Consider the following 27,479-nt stretch of genomic DNA (forward strand, 5'->3'; position numbering starts at 1 on the left):
AACGTGGCAGTCTAGCTACCTTCTGTAACTAGACATCTTGCACTCGCAAGAACTCTTCCAGCTGAAAAGTGTAGCTGAACTGAGAATCATCCCTGAATACAAGTCTATGAATGACGCTAATGCTTTAAGGTGACTGGTAAAAGTCCCATCGAATAAAAATTATTCATTGTGTTGGGGATTGTGTTCCAGGATTCAGATATTTTTCTGTGAAAATCGAAACCAAACAACATAGAATGGTTAAAGCACAGAAGGAGGCCATTTGGCCCATCGAGCTCGTACCAGCTTTCTGCAAGAACACTTCAGCTAGTTCCTTTCTCCGTAGGCCTGCACATTATTTTCCTTCAGGTTCTTATCCAACTCTCTTTTGAAAGCTACGATTGAATCTGCCTCCACCACCCTCTCGGGCAGTGCAATCCAGATCCTAACCACTCGCTGCGTAAAAAAGTTTTCCCCATGTCGCTTTTGGTTCTTCTGCCAATCACCTTAAATCTGTGACCTCCGGTTCTCGACCCTTCTGCCAATGGGAACAGTTTCTCTCTGTCTAGATCCCTCATGATTTTGAACACCTCTATCAAATCTCCTCTCGATCTTCTCTGCTCCAGGGAGAACAATCCCAGCTTCTCCAGTCTATGTAACTTCAGTCCTTACCTATGACATGCAAAATTATGTAGTTACACTGAACATAGGAACAGGAGTCGGCCATTCAGCCTCATGAACCTGTTCTGCCATTCAATGAGATCATGGCTGATCTGCGACCTAACTTCATATACCCACCTTTGGCCTGTATCACAATGCCTTTGGTTAACAAGAATCAGATTTAAAATTAACAATTGACCCAGCATCAATTGCTGTTTGCGGAAGAGAGTTTCAAGCTTCTACCACCCTTTGTGTGAAGAAGTGTTTCCTATATTCACTCCTGAAAGGTCTGGCTCTAATTTTTCGACTCTAGATCAAAGTGAAACATGAGTCTGGAATTAAAGTTGCAGGCATACTCAATCTTCGGTTGTATTGTCGGGAAATTGTGGCAGAATGACGAATTTCTGAAGGGGAAAAGGGATAGTGCATCCTCTTTAGAGGGTGTCTGCAGCATGCCATCCTTCCGCTCCCGAGAATATTGATTTTTGACACTTTGATGCAATTTCCAGCGTTTTGGACTTCTCTGTAATTCTGTTTTTAACGATGATGGTGAGTGGAGCGCACTTGATGCCCAGGTGAGTCCATCAACAGCACAATATCGTGTGGAAAGGAGTGCATTTTAGCAATTCTTAGCACAGACACTCCAAGAGCATCCCTTGCGATTCCATCCATCACATGGGATGGGTGACCGCGGATAAATCTCGCCTGACTCCTCTTTTGAGAGAGAGAGGGATGGGTTCGGTGAGTGTCCTGGAGCTGGACTGCACAAGTCAGCGAAAGTCCAAGATTTGTTTTGATACTCGTGTAGTTTCTAACTTCTTTGTGAGGACTGCAGAAGGCACCAGGATTTGCAATCAAAGCAGTTTGATGGTTTTCCATGAGACTTATGGACATTCTACAGTTTCGTATTAAACTACAACCTACCCTACATACTCCTGGACTGCACAATCCAACCTCTGTAATGTCCAAGATTTATGCTACATCAGGCACCTTAAAAGCTGCCGATGTCACATCGAGTTCAAAAATTTCAGAGCGTAACCACTGCCAATCTTTGGCTCCCTTCCCTCTCTCAGAGCCTGTTTCTTATTTTCTCCTTGTTTCTAATGGCAGTTGGTCATTATCCCACCATTCACACCCTATCTTGACTAATGTTTTTCTAACTCCTGGCATTACCATTTGAACTTGGGCCATGATCCCTTTTGTCTCTCCTATCTTCCAACCTATATCAAACCTCCCCTTTTGTTCTTCCCCTCCCCCTTTCAGTGCTTGTTAAGAATTTGTTCTTTTCGAACACTCTCCAGTTCTGACAAAGGGCCATCGACCCGAAACATTAACTCTGCTTCCTCTCCACAGATGCTGCCTGACCTGAGATTTCCAGCATTTTTTGTTTTTATCACAGGTTCTTTGGTAGGTTTCAAGCTCACAAGAATCTCTTGTCACTAAAAGCCACAACTGCTCAGGAACAATGCGTTATGCATGCCTGCAATAAAAAATTGTATTTACCAGCCTCATAAAAGGCAGCTATTGCGCATGTTCCGACCATTGCCATTCCTTCCCACCCCACCACTACTTAAAGCAGCAGTCAAAAGCTGCCGGATGATTTGAATCACCTCCCTAATTGTGTGCCTTCCATTACTCTATCGGTACATTACACTAGTAACCCAGAGATGGTGATTTCAAATCCCAGCACGACAAGTTGTGAAATGGAATTCAACAAATCTGCTAATTTAAGGGCTGGTTTTAAAAAGTGACCATGAGAGCTGCCAAATTGTAGGAAAACTCCAACTGATACACTGATGTGTTTCATAGAATCTTAGAAACTTACAGCACAGAAGGAGGCCAGTTGTGCTTAGTCCCACGTCCCTGCTTTTTGTCTGTAATCCTGTAAGTTCCTTATCCTCAAGTACCTGTCCAACTCCCTTTTAAAATTATTAATGAATCACTTCCAGGTAGAGCGTTATAGAGCTCGACAACTCTTTGAGTGAAAACATTTCTCCTCATCTCCCCTCTAGATCTTTTGCCAATGATTTTGAATCTAGAACCTCTCGTTATTGCTCCACTCACCAAAGAGAGTAACTTGGGAAAAATATTCTATCAAAACTGCTCATCATCTTGCAAACTTCTATTAGTTCACCTCTTAACCTTCTCTGTTCCAAGGAGAACGGTCGTAACTTTCCCAACCTCTCATAACTGAAGCCCCTCATCCCTGATAACATCCTGGTAAACCCTCTCTGTACCTTTTCTAAGGCCTTTACATCTTTCATCAAGTGTGGTGCCCAGAATTGTGCCCAATACTCCAGCTGAGGCCTAACCAGTGATTTATAAAGTTCTAGCATGATCTCTTCGTTTTTATATTCTATTCCTCTATTTATAAGCCCCAAGTAACCCATATGCTTTTTATAATCATCTTATCAACTTGCCCTGCCAACTTTAAGGATTTGTGTATATGGACACCAAGGTCTCTCTGCTTATCTGCACTTTTCAAAATGGTGCTATTTATAATATACTGTCTTTCCATATTAGTCCTCCAAAAGTACATCATTCCCACTTCTCCACATTAAACTCTATCTGCCATGCTTTGCCCATTTCACCATTCTGTCTATGTCATCCTGAAGCCTAAACTATTCTCACCATGGTCTACCACTTTGCCAAGTTTTGTACCATTTGCAAACTTTATAATGCAGCTCACTACACACGTGTGTAGTAATGGACCCAAATTGACCCTTGGGGAACACCACTTCAAACCTCCCAGTCTGAAAAGCATCCATCCACCACCCTTTGCTTCCGGCCAATTTTGTATCCATGACAGCACTTTCCCCGTAATTCCATGGGCTTCCATCTTCTTAATAAGCCTCCTGTGTTATCATCATCATCATAGGCAGTCCCTTGCTTCCACACTAAAAATGAGCTCATTTTAAATGGTGGAAGACCAGGCTCCACTGCATAGTCCAATAGATACACACAAATGCAAACATACTCCTAATGTCCTTCCTTCCTCCTTCCCACAGGACCTCTATGTGGAATTCATAGTATGCAATGTGAGCCTCACGACCTCACAGCCTCGCTATTGGCCCACACTGCGCCTTCCCTTGGTCTTGTCCTCGCTGCTCCAACTCTGGGCTCTAACCTCTCCACTCCAATGTACCTCATCTGTCCTCTCCTCTCTGCTTCCGATCTCCGGACCTCGCTGGTCTCAACCTCCGCTCCTCGCCAATTCCGACCTCCGCTCCTCGCCAATTCCGACCTCCGCTCCTCGCCAATTCCGACCTCCGCTCCTCGCCAATTCCGACCTCCGCTCCTCACCAATTCCAACCTCCGCTCCTCACCAATTCCAACCTCCGCTCCTCGCCAATTCCAACCTCCGCTCCTCGCCAATTCCAACCTCCGCTCCTCGCCAATTCCAACCTCCGCTCCTCGCCAATTCCAACCTCCGCTCCTCACCAATTCCAACCTCCGCTCCTCGCCAATTCCAACCTCCGCTCCTCACCAATTCCGACCTCCGCTCCTAGCTGCCTCCGACCTCCGCTCCTAGCTGCCTCCGACCTCCGCATTGTTGATTCTGCTGCTGTGGTGGCTAGCTTTTTTTGATTTGCCCACAGCTCCAGCCTCATGTTCCAAACTGCTCCTCCTCCAAAAAGCCTCCTGTGTGGTACTTTGTCGAATGCCTTCAAGTCCATATATGCTTCTACATTACCTTGATCAACCGTCTCTGTTACCTCATCAAAGAATTCAATCAAGTTAGTCAGACACGATTTGCCTTTAACAAATCCATGCTGGCTGTCCTTGAATAACCCAAGCCTTTCGAAATGGAAGTTTACTTTGTCCCTGGTAATGGTTTCCAATAACTTCCCCACCACTGATGTCAGGCTGACTGGCCTGTAGTTTCCTGGTTTATCACTCTTCCCTTTTTTGAATAGTGACATAACATTAGCAACCCTCCAGTACTCCGGCACTACCCTTGTATCAGAGAAGGGAACCAGCCACCCCGTGGTAGTCAGGTCTACACATAGCTCTAATCCCATTCTATGTAGTTGACTCTTAATGCTCTCAGGATAACTTTGCAGCATTGCCCATAGCCCAAAGAACAAATTGAACAAATCTGTGTCCTCTGGTTACCGATCCTCCCGCCAGTGGAGACAATTTCTCCCTATGTACTCGAGCAAAACCCCATATAAAAACTCCCCTTAACCTTCTCTGCACTAAGGAGAACAATCCCATTTTCTCCAGAATCTCCACATAACTGAAGTCCCTCGTCCCTGGTTCCATACCTTCCAATCATCAGCATTTTGCACCGACTCTCATTGCTTCTTGTACTGCAACCGCGTGCCAGTACCTGCGAATCAAAAGGCCTTGTGGGTCACGTTGCCTGGCTCTTGTCAGAATGCTCCAGCAATATTATTATCACATACACAGAACTTCAACAGAACCCAAGCATATGGCTTCCACACTGGTTCATGATAGCACCCGGCAGTGTCCAAGTATTTTCTTTGTTAAGTTGGGTGTTTGAAACAAGAAGTGCCATCTCAAATTACTGAATTCCTGTTAACAGCATCCGGTACTTCAAGGTAGGTGGAACCCATGAACGCAAACTCTCGTGCGCAGGCACAGAGCAGAAGGGCGAGGGATTGTGCTACAACTGCAGAAGGTGGAAGAGACTGGGCTACAGACGCTGAATATTGCCAACAACCGGTGACATTTGGGCATAACTGTAAACAAATCCCATTCAGCCATCTCCCCTGTGCTCGCTGATCTACATTGGCTCCTGGTCCGGCAATGCCTCAATTTTAAAATACTCATCCTTGTTTTCAAATCCCTCCATATCTCTGTAACCTACAACCCTCCGAGAAATCGGAGTTTCTCCAATTCTGGTCTCTTGTGCATCCCTGATTTTAATTGCTCCACCGGTAAGCTCTGGAATTCTCTCCCTAAACCTCTACATAAGAACATAAGAAATAAGAGCAGGAGTCGGCCTGTCGGCCTCTTGAGCCTGCTCTGCCATTTAATAAGACCATGACTGATCTTCTCCCTCAACTTTCCTGCACTATCGCCATATTCTTTGATTCCTTTAATCCCCGCCTCTCTACCTCTCTCCTCCTTTAAGATGCTGCTTATAACTAATAGCTTTTTGGTCACTGATCCTAAATATCTCCTTATATGGTTCAGTGACTGTTATGTATATATGCAAACCTTATCAAAATGTAAGACTTGCCACCAGGGGCACACCTGTGGGAGACCTAAGGGTCACCTGTGCAATCTGGGGCAAGCAGGTATAAAAGGTGATTCACCATGCTGCTTCCTCACTCTGGAGTCTGAATAAAGAGACCAAGATCACAACAGTTTGAGCTTGTGATATAATCCTGTGGATTTATTCTGAACATAACAAATTGGCGGATCATGAACTTTCATGCGGTAATGGCTGCCGTTGGTATTCTTGAGAGATTTGTTGAGGGTGATGATTGGGAAGCCTTTGTTGAGCATCTCGACCAGTACTTTGTGGCCAATGAATTGGACAAGGCTGAAACGGGGATCAAGCGCAGGGTGATTCTCCTCACTGTATGTGGGTCATCGATATATGGCCTCCTTAAATATTTTCTGGCACCGGTCAAACTAACGGACAAATCTTACTCAGAGCTGTGTACGCTGGCTAAGGAACACCTCAAGCCAAAGGAGAGCATCCTGATGGCCAGATACCACTTTTGTACGCTCCGTCGCTCTGAGGGCCAGAACGTGACGAGTTTTGTCACCGACCTAAGACGCCTTGCGGGGCAGTGCGAATTTGCAGGATCCTTGGAGGAAATATTGCGGGACATTTTCGTGCTTGGAATTGACCACGAGGTCATTCTTCGCAAACTGCTGTCTGCTGAATCCCGAGATCTGAGCAAGGCCATCACGATAGCCCAGGCCTTCATATCCACGAGCGATAACACGAAACAGATATCTTCACAGAATCGAAGCTCACCAGCAAGCACCGTGCACAAAATAATGTTTTCAGCAGGCAGAACGGCACAGGGCAGGGCCCACATGATTGCAGAGGCCAGACCTAGGCCTAGAGTGACTCAAAGTCCGCCATGGGGCGTGAATGCATATCCATTAGCACCATGTTGGCACTGCGGGGGAAGCCATAGAGCTCATCAATGTCGATTCAAGCCCGATGTATGCAAGGGCTGTGGAACAATGGTGCAGCTCCAGCGAATGTTCAAACGATCTCTGACTCACCACGTGGCAGAGTCAGGAGAGGGTGACCGATCCAGCGAGGATCACGATGAATGAGCAGGAGAGGCAAATGAACCTGAGGATGAAGAGGAAGTATATGGGATGCACACCTTCACCACCAAAAGCCCTCCGATAATGTTATAAGTTGAACTTAACGGCACTCCCGTCTCCATGGAACTAGACACGGGGGAAAGTCAATCAGTTATGAGCCAGAAGGCTTTTGAGAGGCTGTGGAACGACGAAGCACAGCGACCCGAGCTGATCCCGATTCAGGCAAAGCTGTGCACCTACACTAAGGAACTGATACCAGTTATTGGGATTGTGGACAAAGGAGTATTCCATGAGGGAGCAGTGCACGATTTACCACTGTGGATTGTTTCAGGTGATGGGCCAACATTGCTTGGCAGGAGATGGATGGGGAAGATGGTCCCCAGTGACCCACTAACACGATCAACTTCGCCGTCAATCACGTGGATGAACCCACCACATCAGGACTTCAACCCAGGCGATTGACCCGGGGACGCAGGGCGCCAGATTGCCTCAAGTTGCAAATAACTTGCACATGAGACTTTGGGGGGGAGTGATGTTATGTATGTATGTAAACCTTACCAAAATGTAAGACTTGCTACCAAGGGGCACACCTGTGGGAGACCTAAGGGTCACATGTGCACCTGGGGCAAGCAGGTATAAAAGGTGATTCACCATGCTGCTTCCCCACTCTGGAGTCTGAATAAAGAGACCAAGGTCACAACAGTTTGAGCTTACAATATAGTCCTGTGAATTTATTCTGAACGCAACAGTGACAAATTCTGTTAACGCTCCTGTGAAGTCACTTGGATGTATTACTACTTTATCATCATCATAGGCAGTCCCTCGGAATTGAGGAAGACTTGCTTCCACTCTTAAAAATGAGTTCTTAGGTGGTTGAACATCCAATACGAGAACCACAGTCCCTGTCACAGGTGGGACAAATAGGGTAGGTGGGACAGGTTTGTTGCACGCTCTTTCTGTTGCCTGCGCTTAATTTCTGCATGCTCTCGGCCATGAGACTCGATGTGCTCGGCACCCACCGGATGCACTTCCTCCACTTAGGGTGCTCTTTGGCCAGGGACTCCCAGGTGTCAGTGGGGATGTTGCATTTTTTCAGGGAGGCTTTCAAGGTGTCCCTGTAACGTTTCCTCTGCCCAACTTTGGTTTGGTTGCTGTGAAGGAGTTCTGAGTAGAGAGCTTGCTTTGGGAGTCTCGTGTCTGGCATGTGAACAATGTGACCTGCCCAGCGGAGCTGATCAAGTGTGGTCAGTGCTTCAATGCTGGGGATGTTGGCCTGGTCAAGGATGCTAATGTTGGTGCGTCTGTCCTCCCAGCGGATTTGTAGGATCTTGCTGAGGCATCGTTGGTGGTATTTCTCCAGCGACTTGAGGTGTCTGCTGTACATGGTACATGTCTCTGAGCCATACAGGAGGGCGGGTATTACTACAGCCTGTAGACCATGAGCTTGGTGGCAGTTTTGAGGACCTGGTCTTCAAATACTCCTTTCTTCAGGCGGCCGAAGGCTGCACTGGCACACTGGAGGCAGTGTTGAATCTCGTTGTCAATGTCTGCTCTTGTTGATAATAGGCTCCCGAGGTATGGGAAATGATTCACATTGTCCAGGGCCACACCGTGGATCTTGATGACTAGGGGGCAGTGCTGTGTGATGAGGACAGGCTGGTGGAGGACCTTTGTCTTACGGATGTTCAGCGTAAGGCCCATGCTTTCATACCCCTCAGTAAATACGTCGACTATGTTCTGGAGTTCAGCCTCTGTATGTGCGCAGGCGTCGTCCGCGTACTGTAGCTTGACGACAGAGGTTGGGATGGTCTTGGACCTGGCCTGGAGATGGTGAAGGTTTAACAGCTTCCCACCGGTTCTGTAATTTAGTTCCACTCCAGCAGGGAGCTTGTTGACTGTGAGGTGGAGCTAGGCAGCTGGAAAGATTGAAAAGAGGGTTAGGGTGATTTCGCAGCCCTGTTTGACCCTGGTCCGGACATGGATTGGGTCTGTAATGGATCCGTTGATAAGGATCACGGCCTGCATGTCGTCATGGGGCAGGCGGAGGATGGGTACGAACATTTGGGGGCATCTGAAATGAAGGAGGGCGCTCCATAGACCCTCGCAGTTGACGGTGTCAAAGTTCTTTGTAAGGTTGAAGAAGGCCATGTATAAGAGCTGGTGCTGTTCCCTGCATTTTTCCTGCAGCTGTCCCGCTGCAAAAATCATGTCCGTTGTGCCCCGTAGAGGACGAGATCCGCACTGTGACTCCGGGAGGAGCTCCTCAGCCACAGGGAGAAGAGGGTTGAGGAGGACTCTAGCGACGACCTTCCCAGTGGCTGATAACAGGGAGATTCCTCTGTAGTTGCCGCAGCCGGACTTGTCCCCTTTGTTAAAGGTGGTCACGATCACTGCACCTCTGAGACCTCCTGGCATGCTCTCCTCCCTCCAGATGAGAGAGATGAGGTCATGTATTCGCGCCAGTCGTGCCTCTCCGCTATACTGCAGTGCCTCAGCAGGGATTCCATCCGCTCCTTCTCCTGGCGTTATATAAATGCAAGTTGTTGTTGTGAACACTGACATGGGCATGTGCTCCTGCTGACCTGGGTCTCTTTGATGCTGATAATTGCCTGCAAAGTGTTTCACGTTTCTCAGCCACGAGACCTGTACCCTGATGAGTGCAAAATGGAACTAATGTATTTCTAAAAAGGAACAAAAAAGTTAAATATTTCCATGCAAACATATGAGGCTCACTGACATTTTATTTACAAAAAGATACTTTATTTTGGTAAAGCTCTCTTGATTCCCTCCAAACTCAACATTGGCCTGGTTCTACTCACTGGGGGGGGGAGAGGGCGGCCTGCCAGGTCGGGTTGCGAATTCTGCTTGGACATATTCCTGGAGAGTCCATCACATGACTGACTGCCTCCAATGGCCCCGCCCCCACACTCCCGCCATTGGTCGCCCGACATGTCCATCCTCCCACGGCCAATTGGAACGCAAATAGACTCTTTGCTACCCGATTGGATGAATCTTGACTGTCAGTCAAACAGCCTCTTTTCACCATGTCCAATATTTTTATTACTAGTAAACAAAAGTGTTCACAAAGAAATTTATTTCGCAATTTTTTTAATGTCCCGATGCTTTTGCTCGCAGAGGTGTCCTGGAGATTATTCGTTAATTCCCGGAGATTTCAGGGCAATCCTGCAGGGTTGGCAAACAAACCTAATGCCAGCGGGAGATGTTTAGGATTCACTTCCCAATTGGCTTTCTCTTCAATAACAACAACTTGTATTTATGTAGCGCTGTTAACGCAGTAAAACATCCCAAGACGCTTCACAAGAGCATTATAAGACAAAATTTGACACCGACCCACATAAGGAACCATTGGGGCAGATGACCAAAAGCTTGGTTTAAGAGGTAGGTTTTATGGAGCACTTTAAAGGAGAAAAGAGAGGTAGCGAGGCGGAGAAGTTTAGGGAGGGAATTCCAGAACTTGGGGCCTAGGCAACAGAAGGCATGGCCACCGATGGTTGAGCGATTATAATCAGAGATGCTCAAGCGGCCACAATCAGAGGAACGCAGACATCTGGGTGCTGGAGGAGATTACAGAGATAGGGCGGGATGATGCCAAGGATGAGAATTTTAAAATCGAGCCGTTGCTTAAGCGGAAACCAATGTAGGTCAGCGAGCACAGGGTTAATGGGTGAACAGGACTTGATGCGAGTTAGGACACGGGCAGCCGAGTTTTGGACGACTTCAAGTTTACGTAGGGTAGAATGTGGGAACCCGGCCAGGAGTGTGTTGGAATAGTCAAGTCTAGAGGTAACAAAGGCATGAATGAGAATATCAGTAGTAGTTGAGCTGAGGTAGGGGCGGAGATGGGCGATGGTACAGAGGTGGAAATAGGCAGTCTTAGTTATGACGTGGATATGTGGTCGAAAGCTCATTTCAGGGTCAAATATGACAACAAGGTTACGAACAGACTGGTACAGCCTCAGACAGATGCTAGGGAGAGGGATGGAGTCAGTGGCTAGAGAACAGAGTCTGTAGAGGGGACCAAAGACAATGGCTTTGGTCTTCCCAATATTCAATTGGAGAAAACTTCTGCTCATCCAGTACTGGATGTTGGGCAAGCAGTCTGACAATTTAAAGACCATGGAGGGGGTCAAGAGAAATGGTAGTGAGAGTGTCATCAGCGTACATGTGGAAACTGATGCTGTGTTTTCCGATGATGTCACTGAGGAGCAGCATGTAGATGAGAAATAGGAGGGGGGCAAGGATAGATCCTTGGGAGACTCCAGAGGTAACAATGCAGGAGCAGGAAGAGAAGCCATTGCAGGTGATTCTCTGGCTATGATTAGATAGCTAAGAATGGAACCAGGCGAGTGCAGTCCCACTCAGCTGGACGATGATGGAGAGGCGTTGGAGGAGGATTAAGTGATCAACCATGTCAAAGGCTGCAGACAGGTCGAGAAGGACGAGGAGGGATAGCTTACCTTTGTCACAGTTTCAGTACTGTGGTCGGGGTGAAAACCAGATTGGAAGGATTTAAACATGGAGTTCCGGGAAAGATGAGCACGGATTTGGGAGGCGACAACACGTTCAAGGAATTTGGAGAGGAAAGCGAGGTTGGGGATAGGGGTGGTAGTTTGCAAGGATCTAGCTGGGGATGGGCAGCTGGGAACATTGGAACTTGGGCATTCCTGCGGACCCGCTGAGAGTTTTGTAACATCAGCTCCTGCCACAGGGCAGAGATCGAGACCCTGAGCTGAACAACTCATGAATGCTGCCGCATTCAACTGTACAATCCAGCATCGTAATAGTTGGGCTCCCAATAAAACCCAGGGGAGTAGGGGGAATAAGTTCTGACAATTGTCACAGACACAAGGCTAGCTGATTGGAATGAAGCTGCAGGCCAGTGATTTTGAGAAGAATGGATCTATTCGGAATGTGGACTAACTTCAGGTTCTTTTGACTCAGGAATTGTAACCTTGGAGTTCAATGGTACCACTAGATGCCAGCAGAGATCTACAAGAAACCAGTCAGGCAGGCATTTTCCCAGCCTCTAAAACCCAGAGAAGCAATAAGATCCGGGTGAACACATGTGCTAGAAATTCGGTCTCGCCTGCTCCGAGGCAGTGATGGTGTCGGGGCGCTACCTTCAGTGCCGGGCGACGTCTACCACCTCAAATTGGGATATTCAGTTGTATCGCCCCAAGAGGGGAGTGGAGCACTCGGAGAAGCGTTGCACCCGCCTCTTAGGGTGCTAACGGAGTGATAGCGCAGGAGGCCAACTCAATTTTTGGCGCTAGGAGGCCGGCATCCTAATGCCTAAAAATGAAAACAAAATATCCTGTTGAAAAATTCAATAAACCTCACCCACGCTTCCCCACTACTGCAACAAATAAATCTAAGTTTAAAAAGTGAAATTTCAGCACTGACCTTGCACTGCGGACGACATCGCCCCGGGATCGTCGCTGGACCGACTGCTTTCCCCCACCGGTCTCAGCGCCAGGCGATACGGCAGGCGAAAGAGTCAATTGTGCAAACGCGGGGCTATAGGGGTATCGCACGTTCGGTGACATCACCCAGTGGGCGGTGCTAGCGAGCGCAGTGCAAATTGTCAGTGTCGCTGCTAAATCTTCACCGATGTTCGCGGTGGGCGCTGACAGCACGGCGATCGGGCAGGAGGAGCTTAGTATTCCTTTAGTATCCCTCTGGAGCACTAACGGGTGGTGCTAAACAACCGAATTGCACCCCCATAGGGTGTAACATATTTTCATGTTATATCATGTCACCACTTGCAAATTTTCCAGGTGTCTTACATTTGCATATTAACAAGATAATGCAAGTTGAGCTGCTTCAGAGTTGCTTATTGACAACATTCCAGAGACTTGAGCACAAAAATCTAGGCTGACACTCCAGTGCTGTGCTGAGGGAGCGTTGCGCTATCGGAGGTGCCATCTTTCGGATGAGACGTTAAACCGAGGCCCCGTCCGTTCTCTGAGGTTGACGTAAAAGATCCCATGGCACTATTTCGAAGAAGAGCAGGGGAGTTATCCCCGGTGTCCTGGCCAATATTTATCCCTCAATCAACATCACTAAAACAGATTCTCTGGTCATTATCACATTGCTGTTTGTGGGAGCTTGCTGTGCGTAAATTGGCTGTCGCGTTTCCTACATTATAACAGTGAATGCACATGAAAGGCACCATATAAATGCAAGGCTATTTTTTCCAAAATTATAAAACAAAGTATCTCTGTTCCTGTAATGATCCATCTGCTCTGCCTCACTCTGTGGTTCTAGCTTTCACTGTGTCCCCGTTTTCTATATTTTTTTTAATTCATTCATGGAATGTGGATATCTCTAGCAAGGTGCCCATCCCTAATTGCCCTTGAGAAGGTGGTGGTGAACCTCCTTCTTGAACTGCAGTTCGTGTGGTGAAGGTACTTGCACAGAGCTGTTAATGAGGGAGTTTAAGTTTTTTGATCCAGCGACGATGAAGGAACGGCCGATGTGTTTCCAAATCAGTATGGTGTGTAACGTGGAGGTGAACTTGCCGTGATGGTGTTCCCGTGCGCCTGCTGCCCTTGTACTTCTAGGTGGTAAAGCTCACGGGTTTGGGAGGTGCTGCCAAAGAAGCCTTGGCGAGTTGCTGCAGTGCATCTTGTAGATGTTACACACTGCAGCCACGGTGTGCCGGTGGTGGAGGGAGTGAATGTTTAAAGTGGTGGATGGGGTGCCAATTAAGTCGGCTGCTTTGTCGAGCTTCCTGAGTGTTGTTGGAGCTGCACTCATCCAGTCAAGTGGAGAGTATTCCATCACATTCCTGACTTGTGCCTTGTAGATGGTGGAAAGGCTTTGGGGAGTCAGGAGGTGAGACATTTGCCGCAGAATACCCAGTCTCTGACCCACTATTATAGCCACATTATTTATGGGGCTGGTCCAGTTAAGTTTCTGGGTCAATAGTGACCCCCAGGATGTTGATGGTAGGAGATTCGGCGATGGTAATCCATTGAATGTCAAGGGAGGTGGCTCGACTCTCACTTGTTGGAGATAGTAATTGTCTGGCACTTGTATGGCGCGAATGTTACTTGCCTCTTATCAGCCCAAGCCTGAAGGTTTCCAGGTCTTGCTGCATGCGGGCATGGACTGCTCCATTATCTGAGGAGCTGTGAATGGAAATGAACACTGTGCAGTCATCGGCACACCGGATACATGTTGGCTGCCACCTCTATACGGCATGGCTTTTTTAAAGGTAAGACACAAATTGAGTAAATGAGTAAAGGAATATCTTGCAAGAGACATACAGAGAGTGCGTGAGGTGCTGAAGTGAAAAGATACAGGTGAGAGTTAGAGAGAGAAACAGAGAGGTTAATTTGGAAATATGAAGAAAGAGTAATGTGTGAGTCATACCTAACACAAATATGATCTTATGATGGAGGGACGGTCATTGATGAAGCAGCTGAAGATGTCTGGGTCTAGGACACTGCCCTGAGGAACTCCTGCAGTGATTTCCTGGGGCTGAGATGATTGGCCTCCAACAACCACAACTTCGCTTGTGCTAGATATGATTCTCACATTGTGCTAGGTATGACTCACATATTACTCTTTCTTCATGTTTCCAAATTAATCTCTCGTTTCTCTCTAACTCTCACCTTCTCTCACCTGTTTCCTTTCACTCTAGCACCCCACGCTCTCTATGTATGCCTCTTGCAAGATGTTCCCTTACTTTTCAGAATAAGTGGTCACCCAGGTAAAACGGAAATGAGGAGAAATTTCTTCTCTCAGAGGGTCGTGAATCTTTGGAATTCTCTATCCCAGAGAGCTGTGGAGGCTGGGTCATTGAATATATTTAAGATGGAGATAGACAGATTTTTGAACGATCAGGGAGTCAAGGCTTATGGGGAACAGGCAGGGAAGTGGAGTTGAGGCCAAGGTCAAATCAGCCATGATCTTGTTGAATGGAGGATCAGGCTGAGAGGCCGTATAGCCGACTCCTGTTCCTATTTCTTATGTTCTTATGTTATGTTCATGCACTCAATTTATCCCTTACCTTTGAGAAAGGCCACGTGTGTTGTCATTTTTGCCTGAGATATCCTATGGGAAAGCTCTCAATATAAGCTGCATTGTATGGAGGTGGTGGCAGAAGAGAAGGCAGTACTAAGAGTGATATGATTCCAAGCAACATAAGAACATAAGAACATAAGAATTAGGAACAGGAGTCGGCCATCTAGCCTCTCGAGCCTGCTCCACCATTCAACAAGATCATGGCTGATCTGGCCGTGGACTCAGCTCCACTTACCCGCCCACTCCCCATAACCCTTAATTCCCTTATTGGTTAAAAATCTATCTATCTATGACTTGAATACATTCAATGAGCTAGCCTCAACTGCTTCCTTGGGCAGAGAATTCCACAGATTCACAACCCTCTGGGAGAAGAAATTCCTTCTCAACTCGGTTTTAAATTGGCTCCCCTGTATTTTGAGGCTGTGCCCCCTAGTTCTAGTCTCCCCGACCAGTGGAAACAACCTCTCTGCCTCTATCTTGTCTATGCATTCTAGCTTAGCTCCTTGCAGCCTACAAGCAGTATGCTCCTTCATTAACAATACAGAGTATGACCTTGGACTGATTGAACTGAGGAAAGAGGTCAAAACTTAATAAACAAAAATGTAATATCCGTAAAAATGGATTCTTGTATGCGATGCCAGCCAATGTTCATGTGACCTTTCCCACATGGTTGCTGTAGGATACATGGCAGGATTAGAAGGACATGGGCTTGGGAATAGAATGCCCTGGCCTTTAACTTCATTTATGCCACCATTGAAACATATAAGAGTCTGAGGGCGATTGACAGGGTAGATGCTGAGAGGTTGTTTCCCCTGGCTGGAGAGTCTTGAACTAGGGTGTCACAGATGATGAGAATTTCTTCACTCAGAAGGTTGTGAATCTTTGGAATGTTCTACCGGTAAAGGCTGTGGATGCTGAATCATTGAGCATATTCAAGACTGAGGTTGATAGATTTCTGGACTTGAGGGGAATTGAGGGATATAGAGATCGGTTGGGAAAGTGGAGCTGATGTCGAAGATCAGCCATGATCTTATTGAATGGCGGAGCAGGCTCAGGGACCCTATGGACTACTATCAGTCTGGTGAACCTTCGCTCCACTCCCTCAATAGCAAAGGACCCATTTATCCCGACTCTCTGCTTCCTGTCTGCCAACCAGTTCTCTATCCACGTCAGTACATTACCCCCAATACCATGTGCTTTAATTTTGCATACCAATCTCTTGTGTGGGACCTTGTCAAAAGCCTTTTGAAAGTCCAAATACACCACATCCTCTGGTTCTCCCTTGTCCACTCTACTAGTTACATCCTCAAGAAATTCCAGAAGATTTGTCAAGCATCATTTCCCTTTCATAAATCTATGTTGACTTGGACCGATCCTGTCATTGCTTTCCAAATGGGCTGTTATTTCCTCTTTAATAATTGATTCCAACATTTTCCCCACTACTGATGTCAGGCTAACCGGTCTATAATTACCATTTTCTCTCTCCCTCCTTTTTTAAAAAGTGGTGTTATATTAGCTACCCTCCAGTCCATAGGAACTGATCCAGAGTTGATAGACTGTTGGAAAATGATCACCAATGCATCCACTATTTCTAGGGCCACTTCCTTAAGTACTCTGGGATGCAGACTATCAGGCCCTGGGGATTTATCGGTCTTCAATCCCATCAATTTCCCGAACACACTTTCCCACCGAATAACGATATCCTTCAGTTCCTCCTTCTCACGAGACCCTCGGAGACTTCCGGAAGGTTAATTGTGTCTTCCTTCGTGAAGACAGAACCAAAGTATTTGTTAACTGGTCTTCCATTTCTTTGTTCCCCATTATAAATTCACCTGAATCTGAATGCAAGGGACCTACGTTTGTCTTTACTAATCTTTTTCTCTTCACATATCTATAGAAGCTTTTGCAGTCAGTTTTTATGTTCCCGGCAAGCTTCCTCTCATACTCTATTTCCCCCCTCCTAATTAAAACTTTTGTCCTCCTCTGTTGAATTCTCAATTTCTCCCAGTCCTCAGGTTTGCTGCTTTTTCTGGCCAATTTATATGCCTCTTCCTTGGATTTAACACTATCATTAATTTCCCTTGTTAGCCACGGTTGAGCCACCTTCCGCGTTTTATTTTTACTCCAGACAGGGATGTACAATTGTTGAAGTTTATCCATGTGATCTTTAAATGTTTGCCATTGCCTATCCACCTTCAACCCTCTAAGTATCATTTGCCAGTCTATTCTAGCCAATTCACGTCTCATACATCAAAGTTACCTTTCCTTAAGTTCAGGACCCTAGATCTGAATTAACTGTGTCACTCTCCATCTTAATAAAGAATTCTACCATATTATGGTCAGCCTTCCCCAAGGGGCCTCGCACAACAAGATTGCTAATTAGTCCTTTCTCATTACACATCTCCCAGTCTAGGATGGCCAGTCCTCCAGTTGCTTCCTCGACATATTGGTCCAGAAAACCATCCCCAATACACTCCAAGAAATCCTCCGCCATCGTATTGCTACCAGTTTGGTTAGCCCAATCTATATGTAGATTAAAGTCGCCCATGATAACTGCTTTATTGCACGCATCCCTAATTTCTTGTTTGATGCTGTCGCCAACCTCACTATTACTCCCACTAGCGTTTTCTGCTCTTTCGTATTCCACAGCTCCACCCATACAGATTCCACATCATCCAAGCTAATATCCTTCCTTACTATTGCATTAATTTCCTCTTTAACCAGCAACGCTATCCCACCTCCTTTTCCTTTCTATCTATCCACTCTCTCTCTTGCGACAGTTGGAACTGGTGCTCTCCACTCTCTCTCCTGCGACAGTTGGAACTGGTGCTCTCCACTCTCTGTCCTGTGACAGTTGGAACTGGTGCTCTCCACTCTCTCTCCTGCGACAGTTGGAACTGGTGCCCTCCACTCTCCCATCCTTATATATATCAGTAATTAACTTTTAGCATTGTTGTTTCCAATTTAAGTGGATCTAAGGATTAAGTCATGGCAGGAGAGCTCCTCCTGTACTATGTGGGAAGTCAGGAACACTTCCGGTGTCCCTGATGATTACATGTGCAGGAAGTGTGTCCGCCTCCAGCTCCTGATGGAGTGCGTTGCGGAGCTGAAGCTGCGGGTGGATTCACTCTGGAGCATGCACGATGCTGAGAATGATGTGAATAGCACATTTAGTGAGTTGGTCTTACCACAGGTAAAGGGTCTACAGCCAGATAGGGAATGGAAGATCAACAGGAAGAGCAGTGCAGGGAAGGTAGTGCAGGGGTCCCCTGCGGTCATCCCCCTGCAAAACAGATACACCGCTTTGGGTACTGTTGAGGGGGATGACTCATCAGGGGAGAGCAGCAGCAGCCAAGTTCATGGCACCGTGGCTGGCTCTGCTGCACAGGAGGGCAGGAAAAAGAATGGGAGAACAATAGTGATAGGGGATTCAATTGTAAGGGGCATAGATAGGCGTTTGTGCGGCTGAAACTGAGACTCCAGGATGGTATGTTGCCCCCTTGGTGCAAGGGTCAAGGTTGTCTTGGAGCGGGTGCAGGACATTCTGAAAAGGAAGGTTGAACAGCCAGCTGCCGTGATGCATATAGGTACCAACGATATAGGTAAAAAAACCGGATGAGGTCTTACGAGACGAATTTAGGGAGCTAGGAGTTAAATTAAAAAGTAGGACCTCAAAAGTAGTAATCTCAGGATTGCTACCAGTGCCACGTGCTAGTCAGAGTAGGAATCGCAGGATAGCTCAGATGAATACGTGGCTTGAGAAATGGTGTAGAAGGGAGGGATTCAAATTCCTGGGACATTGGAACCGGTTCTGGGGGAGGTGGGACCAATACAAACCGGACGGTCTGCACCTGGGCAGGATCGGAACCAATGTCCCAGGGGGAATGTTTGCTAGTGCTGTTGGTGAGGAGTTAAACTAATATGGCAGGGGGATGGGAACCTATGCAGGGAGACAGAGGGAAATAGAAGGGGGGCAGAAGCAAAATATAGAAAGGAGAAAAGTAAAAGTGGAGGGCAGAGAAACCCAAGGCAAAAAGCAAAAATGGCCACATTACAGCAAGATTCAAAAGGGGCAAAGTGTGTTAAAAAGACAAGCCTGAAGGCTCTGTGCCTCAACGCGAGGAGTATTCGGAATAAGGTGGATGAATTAACTGCGCAGATAGCAATTAACGGATACGATGTGATTGGCATCATGGAGACATGGCTCCAGGGTGACCAAGGCTGGGAACTCAACATCCAAGGGTATTCAGCATTTAGGAAGGATAGACAGAAAGGAAAAGGAAGCTGGGTGGCATTGCTGATTAAAGAGCAAATCAATGCAATTGTAAGGAAGGACATTAGCCTGGATGTTGTGGAATCGGTATGGGTGGAGCTGCGGAATTCCAAAGGGCAGAAAACGCTAGTGGGAGTTGTGTATAGACCACCAAACTGTAGTAGCAATCTTGTTGTGCGAGGCCTTTGGGGAAAAGTGACCATAATATGGTAGAATTCCTTATTAAGATGGAGAGTGACAAAGTTAATTCGGAAACTAGGGTCCTGAACTTAAGGAAAGATAACTTCAATGGTATGAAGTGTGAATTGGCTAGAATAGACTGGCAGAGGATAGTTAAAGGGTTGATGGTGGATAAGCATCAAACAAGAAATAAGGGATGTGTGCAATAAAGGTACAGCAGTAATCATGGGCGACTTTAATCTACATATAGATTGGGCTAACCTAACTGGTAGCAATGCGGTGAAGGAGAATTTCCTGGAGTGTATTATGGATGGTTTTCGAGACCAATATATCGAGGAGACAACTAGGGAGCTGGCAATCCTAGACTGGGTGATGTGTAATGAGAAGGAACTAATTAGCAATCTTGTTGTGCGAGGCCCTTTGGGGAAAAGTGACCATAATATGGTAGAATTCCTTATTAAGATGGAGAGTGACAAAGTTAATTCGGAAACTAGGGTCCTGAACTTAAGGAAAGATAACTTCAATGATATGAAGTGTGAATTGGCTAGAATAGACTGGCAGAGGATAGTTAAAGGGTTGATGGTGGATAAGCAATGGCAAACATTTAAAGATCACATGGATGAACTTCAGCAATTTTACATCCCTGTCTGGAGTAAAAATAAAACTGGGAAGGTGGCTCAACCATGGCTAACAAGGGAAATTAAGGATTATATAAAAACCAAGGAAGAGGCATATAAATTGGCTAGAAAAAGCAACAAACCTGAGGACTGGGAGAAATTTAGAATTCAACAGAGGAGGACTGAGGGTTTAATTAAGAAGGGGAAAATAGAGTACGAGAGGAAGCTTGCAGGGAACATAAAAACTGACTGCAAAAGCTTCTATAAATATGTGAAGAGAAAAAATTAGTGAAGACAAATGTAGGTCCCTTGCAGTCGGATTCAGGTGAATTTATAATGGGGAACAAAGAAATGGCAGACCAATTGAACCAATACTTCGGTTCTGCCTTCACAAAGGAAGATACAAATAACCTTCCGAATGTACTAGGGGACAGTGGGTCTAGTGAGAATGAGGAACTGAAAGATATCCTTATTAGGCGGGAAATTGTGTTCGAGAAATTGATGGGATTAAAGGCGGATAAATCCCCGGGTCCTGATAGTCTGCATCCCAGAGTACTTAAGGAAGTGGCGCTAGAAATAGTGGATGTATTGGTGATCATTTTCCAACAATCTATCGACTCTGGATCATTTCCTATGGACTGGAGGGTAGCTAATGTAACGCCACTTTTTTAAAAAGGAAGGGTAATTATAGACCGGTTAGCCTGACATCAGTAGTGGGAAAAATGTTGGAATCAATCATTAAGGATGAAATATCAGTCCATTTGGAAAGCAGTGACAGGATCGGACAGAGTCAGCATGGATTTATGAAAGGGAAATCATGCTTGACGAATCTTCTGGAATATTTTGAGGATGTAACTAGTAGAGTGGACAAGGTAGAACCAGTGGATGTGGTGTATTTGGATTTTCAAAAGGCTTTTGACAAGGTCCCGCACAAGAGATTGGTGTACAAAATCAAAGCGCATGGTATTGGGGGTAATGTACTGATATGGATAGAGAACTGGTTGGCAGACAGGAAGCAGAGAGTCGGGATAAATGGGTCCTTTTCAGAATGGCAGGCAGTGACTAGTGGGGTGCCGCCGGGCTCAGTGCTGGGATCCCAGCTATTTACAATATACATCAATGATTTAGATGAAGGAATTGAGTGTAATATCTCCAAGTTTGCAGATGACACTAAACTGGGTGGTGGTGTGAGCTGTGAGGAGGACGCTAAGAGGCTGCAGGGTGATTTGGACAGATTGGGTGAGTGGGCAAATACATAGCAGATGCAGTATAATGTGGATAAATGTGAGGTTATCCATTTTGGGGGCAAAAACATGAAGGCAGAATATTATCTGAATGGCGGCAGACTAGAAAAAGGGCAGTTGCAACGAGACCTGGATGTCATGGTTCATCAGTCACTGAAAGTGGGCACGCAGGTACAGCAGGCGATAAAGAAGGCAAATGGTATGTTGGCCTTCATAGCTAGGGGATTTGAATATAGGAGCAGGGAGGTCTTACTGCAGTTGTACAGGGCCTTAGTGAGGCCTCACCTGGAATATTGTGTTCAGTTTTGGTCTCCTAGTCTGAGGAAGGACGTTCTTGCTATTGAGGGAGTGTAGCGAAGGTTCACCAGACTGATTCCAGGGATGGCTGGGCTGTCATATGAGGAGAGACTGGATCAACTGGGCCTTTATTCACTGGCGTTTAGAAGGATGAGAGGGGTCTCATAGAAACATAGAAGATTCTGACGGGACTGGACAGGTTAGATGCGGGAAGAATGTTCTCGATGTTGGGGAAGTCCAGAACCAGGGGACATAGTCTTAGGATAAGGGGTAGGCCATTTAGGACTGAGATGAGGAGAAACTTCTTCACTCAGAGAGTTGTTGACCTGTGGAATTCCCTGCCGCAGAGAGTTGTTGATGCCAGTTCATTCAACAAGAGGGAGTTAGATATGGCCCTTACGGTTAAGGGGATCAAGGGGTATGGAGAGAAAGCAGGAAAGGGGTACTGATGGAATAATCAGCCATGATTTATTGAATGGCGGTGCAGGCTCGAAGGGCCGAATGGTCTACTGCTGCACCTATTTTCTATTTCTATGTTTCTATCCTTCCTGAATGTTGAATACCCCTGGATGTTGAGTTCCCAGCCTTGGTCACCCTGGAGCCATGTCTCCATGATGCCAATTATATCATATTCATTAATTGCTGCCTGTGCAGTTAATTCTTCCACCTTATTACGAATACTCCTTGCAATGAGGCACAGAGCCTTCAGTCTTGTCTTTTTAACACACTTTGTCATTTTAGAATTTTGCTGCAATGTGGCCCTTTTTGATTTTTGCCTTGGGTTTCTCTGCCCTCCACTTTTACTTTTCTTCTTTCTATCTTTTGCTTCTGTCCCTATTTTACTTCCCTCTGTCTCCCTGCATAGGTTCCCATCCCCTTGCCACAGAGTTACCTGGCTGAGAATGGCACAGGAACAGTACATGGGTAGGTGTTCGGTTCCCCGGCAGGTGTGCCACTGGAACCACTGAGATCAGGAGGAACTGTCAATCATTTGCCAGGTTGTGTCATGGCAGAGAAGGTCATCACTGCCCTGAACTTCAGTGCCAAATGGGACCTTCTCGGAACCCACATGACAGGAGTCAGTTTTTTGTACCACTGACGCACAATGAAAGAATGACAGACTGTACGGTCTACTAAGAACATAAGAACATAACATAAGTGTTCTTATGTTCTTAGTAGACCGTGCAGTCTGTCATTCTTTCATTGTGCGTCAATGGTGCAAAAGTCTGACATCTTGTCATGTGGGTGCCAAGAAGATCCCTTTTGGCACTGAAGTTGAGGGCAGTGATGACCTTCTCTGCCATGACACAACCTGGCAGATGATTGACAGCTCCTCCTGATCTCAGTGGTTCCAGTGGCACACCTGCCGGGGAACCTAACACCTACCCATGTACTGTTCCTGTGCTAAGCTCAGCCAGGTAACTTTGTTGCAGAATTCACTAAAAGTGGATTAATTTTATTTAGTGAATTTGTTTTCACAATAGTTGAGTGTAAATCTTCTATCTGTTTCCTGCTTGTGTTTATCTCTTCTCTTTAGAGTTTCAGCTGTGGTTCAGTGGGTAGCACTCTCACCTCTGAGTCAGAAGGTTGTGGGTTCAAGTCATACTCCAATTCCCCTCAGGGTGGCTTATTTGGTAATGGAAAGACTTGCATTTATATGGAGCCTTACACGACCACTGGACGTCCCAAAGCGCTTTACAGCCAATTAAGTACTTTTTGAAGTGTAGCAACTTTTGTAATATAGGAAATGCGGCAGCCAACTTGCGCATAGCAAGCTCCCACAAACAGCAATTTGATAATGACCAGTAATCTGTTTTTAGTGATATAGATTAAGGGATAAATATTGGCCAGGACAATGGGGATAACTCCCCAGCTCTTTTTCAAAATAGTGTTATGGGATCTTTTGCGTCCACCTGAGAGGGGAGACCGGGCCTTGGTTTAACATTTCATCCGAAAGACGGCACCTCTGACAGTGCAGCACTCCCTCAGTACTGCACTGGAGTGTCAGCCTAAATTTCTGCCTAAGTCTCTGGGTTGGGACTTGAACCCACAGCCTTCTGACTCAGAGGCAAGTGTGCGACCAAGAAGTTGGATTACCAACTTCCTCCCTTTGCCCCCGCCGCATATCATCTTTCACCCTTCCTACCCCACTTAGCACGAAAGCTGTAATGTACGCATGCTCACAGCTTTGTAGAGCTGTTGAGTTGGGAGTGGCTTAGCCAGTCATGTGATGTTCACAAGACTCAATAAAACCCCAGCCAGTTGGGTTCGGGGGATCCAAGATGATGCAGGTGGTTGTAAGCCTGGTGGATGAACTGGTAATGTATAGTGTGATTGTTAATAAACCAACAATTTCTAAATAACAATGTGTCACTATGAATTCTTAAGCAAAGAACCCGTGAAGCAAATACATTACAAGGGTGCACACCAACTGATCAGCTAGGGTTTAGCTTTGGAATCATATGGGCGTCAAAACAAAACAAAACTCAGAGGCTTGTGCCTACAACTCAGATTGGTGCAATAGTCTGCAAAACTCACAGCATTCCTTGTTACTTTTAACAGTCTCTGTCTGAAGCCTCCATTATCCTGTTAGTATGGTTCTAAATGCTTCAGGCTGATTCAGTGATCGTAGCGCTGTATTTCCCTGGACAAAGATCCTTTGCCTATGCCTTGTTTGTTCTGTCAGTGGAGAGTGAAGGAGATGCTTTCGCTGTTGATTCTCACTTTTGAGTGCTTCACCAGAGTAGGCAGTTTGGTGCTGCATCTCCTGTGAGATCAGCCTGTGCCAGCAGCTTAGCCAGTCTCTGCTTCTTCCTTCCTTTTTGGCTGAAGCATAGTTTATAGCACGGCCCCACATTACTGCCCCTAGAGTTTAAAAAAAAATTTGTTCCTGGGATGTGGGCGTCGCTGGCAAGGCCAACATTTATTGCCCATCCCGAATTGCTCTTGAGAAGGTGGTGGTGAGCCATCTTCTTGAACCGCTGCAGTCCGTGTGGTGAAGGTGCTCCCACAGTGCTGTGTGGTAGGGTCAGGTTGGTAGAGGACCTTTGTCTTACGGATGTTTAATGTAAGGCCCATGCTTTCATACGCTTCAGCGAAGGTTTTGATGATGGCTTGGAGTTTGGCCTCTGAATGTGCGCAGTCGTCTGCATACTGTAGTTCGATGACAGAGGATGGGACGACCTTGGATCTAGCCTGGAGGCGGTGAAGGTTGAACAGGTTCCCACTGATTCTATAATTTAGTTCCACTCCAGCGGGGAACTTGTTGAAAGTGAGATGAAGCATTGCAGAAAGGAAGATCGAGAAGAGCGTTGGTGCGATGACACAGCCCTGCTTGACCCCGGTCCGGACGTGGATTGAAGCACTGACCACGCTTGACCAACTCCGTTGGGCGGTCCACATCGTTTGCATGCCCGACACAAGACTCCCTAAGCAAGTGCTCTACCCGGAACTCTGACACGGCAAGCGAGCCTCAGGTGGGCAGAGCAAATATTTCAAGGACACCCTCAAAGCCTCCTTGATAAAGTGCAACATCCCCACCGACTCTAAATGAGAGCGTTGATATCTGTCATTTGAAACTCCTAAAAGGGCAGCATTATCAAAACCTGGGAATCCCTGGCCCAAGACCACCCAAAGTGGAGGAAGAGCATCCAGGAGGACGCTGAGCACCTCGAGTCTCGTTGCCAAGGGCATGCGTAAATCAAATGCAGGCAGCGGAAAGCGCATGTGGCAAACCAGACTCCCCACCCACCCTTTCCTTCAACCACTGTCTACTCCACCTGTGAGAGAGACTGTAATTCCCACATTGGACTGTACAGCCACCTGAGAACTCACTTTCAGAGTGGAAGCAAGTATTTCTCGATTTCAAGGGACTGCCTATGATGATGATGAAGCTACTCCCACAGTGCTGTTAGGGAGGGAGTTCCAGGATTTTGAGCCAGCAACGATGAAGGAACGACGATATATTTCCAAGTCAGGATGGTATGTGACTTGGAGAGGAATATGGAGCGCCTGCTGCCCTTGTCCTTCTAGGTGGGAGAGGTCGCGGGTTTGGGAGATGCTGCCGAAGAAGCCTTGGCGAGTTGTTGCAGTGCATCTTGTTGATGGTACACACTGCAGCCACGGTGAGCCGGTGGTGGAGGGAGTGAATGTTTAAGACGGTGGATGGGGTGTCAATCAAGCGGCCTGCTTTGTCCTGGATGGTGTCGAGCTTCTTGAGTGTTGCTGGAGCTGCACTCATCCAGGCAAGTGGAGAGTATTCCATCACACTCCTGTCTTGTGCCTTGTAGATGGTCTTTTCACAAGGATGATTCAGATGCTACCAATTTACTACTTTTCTGTCATTCCTTATCCCCCAGCATCAGTGTGAAGTTGGGAGGTGGGCCGGGGCGACGGGGAGGGTGGGGGGGGGCTGGTATCAAACAGCAATTTGAAGATTGTACTCTGAAAAAGAATGAAATGTGAAGGAGATTGAAACACATTCCAAATTCACTATTCAGGCAATATCTGGAAAGGAAAAGAAAGAAAGATTTGCATTTATTCGCAAGAGGATTTGACTTTCATCAGGCGAAAATGTACAAGGTAAAAGCTTTTGTACTAAAATTATTGGGGAGGAGAAATGTCAGATGTGCTTAAAGTGGCTGCTGTTTGTGACGGTTTTGATAATGCTGCCCTTTTAGGAGTTTCAAATGACAGATATCAACGCTCTCATTTAGAGTTAAAATATGGCTAACTGGCATTGTCACAGGTCTGAGTCATCGTTCAGAAAGAAAGAAAATGAAAGACTTGCATTTATATAGCGCCTCCGGTGATCCTCTAACGAATTTTTCGTCGGGGCACTAAAAGCTGCGCACCCGGTCGCTAAGCTCAACGCTCTCATTAACACCCACTCTGGCCGCTAACTGAGGGGATAGACAACCAAAAATCAGCCCAGAGATTTTGACTGAGATAGGGAACAAAGGCGGGTAAATGGAGTTGAGGCAGTTATGCTCTCTTGTTCTTGGAGAAATAGTTTCTCTGTATCTACCCTACAAAATCCTTTTATTATTTGAAATGCTTGATCAGATCACCCTTCAATCTTCTAAAATCAAGGATATAAAACCTAAGTTTAAAAACATAACATAAGAAATAGGAGCAGGAGTAGGCCATTTGGCCCCTCGAGCCTGCTCGCCATTCAATAAGATCATGGCTGATCTTATCATGGACTCAGCTCCACTTCCCTGCCCGCTCCCCATAACTCCTCATCGCTCAAAAATCTGTCTATCTCCACCTTAAATATATTAAATGATCCAGCCTCCACAGCTCTCTGGGGCAGAGAATTCCAAAGATTTACAAGAAATTGCTCCTCATCTCAGTATTAAATGGACGGTCCCCTTATTCTAGGATTATGTCCCCTAGTTTTAGTTTCCCCTATGAGTGGAAATACCCTCTCTGCATCCACCTTGTCGAGCCCCCTCATTATCTTATGTTTCAATAAGATCATCTCTCATTCTTCTGAACTTTAATGTATATAGGCCCAACCTACTCAACCTATCTTCATAAGTCAACCCCCCTCATCTCCGGAATCAACCTAGTGAACCTTCTCTGAACAGCCTCTAATGCAAGTATATCTTTCCTTAAATACGGTGACCAAAACTGTACGCAGTTCTCCAGGTGTGGCCTCACCAATACCCTGTACAGTTGTAGCAGGACCTCTCTGCTTTTATACTCTATCCCCCTTGCAATAAAGGCCAACATTCATTTGCCTTCCTGATTACTTGCTGTACCTGCATACTACCTTTTTGTGTTTCATGCACAAGGGCCCCCAGGTCTCTCTACTGCAGCAATCTCTCCTCATAATTTTACCCTTTAAGCCCTGGTATAATTCTGGCTCACCCCTTCCAAGTTCAAAACTTCATTCCTAAGGTTCAGTGCCCA

The 27,479-nt window shown here is 46.4% G+C and overlaps 1 protein-coding gene across 1 annotated transcript in view; it reads left to right on the forward strand.

Moving 5' to 3' along the window:
- slc25a20 (solute carrier family 25 member 20) overlaps positions 1 to 27,479 on the forward strand; it is a 443,188-nt gene that overhangs the window by 38,631 nt on the left and 377,078 nt on the right. The window lies entirely within an intron of this gene.

Source organism: Pristiophorus japonicus, chromosome 12 (assembly GCF_044704955.1).
Source record: "Pristiophorus japonicus isolate sPriJap1 chromosome 12, sPriJap1.hap1, whole genome shotgun sequence".
Lineage (NCBI taxonomy): Eukaryota > Metazoa > Chordata > Chondrichthyes > Pristiophoridae > Pristiophorus > Pristiophorus japonicus.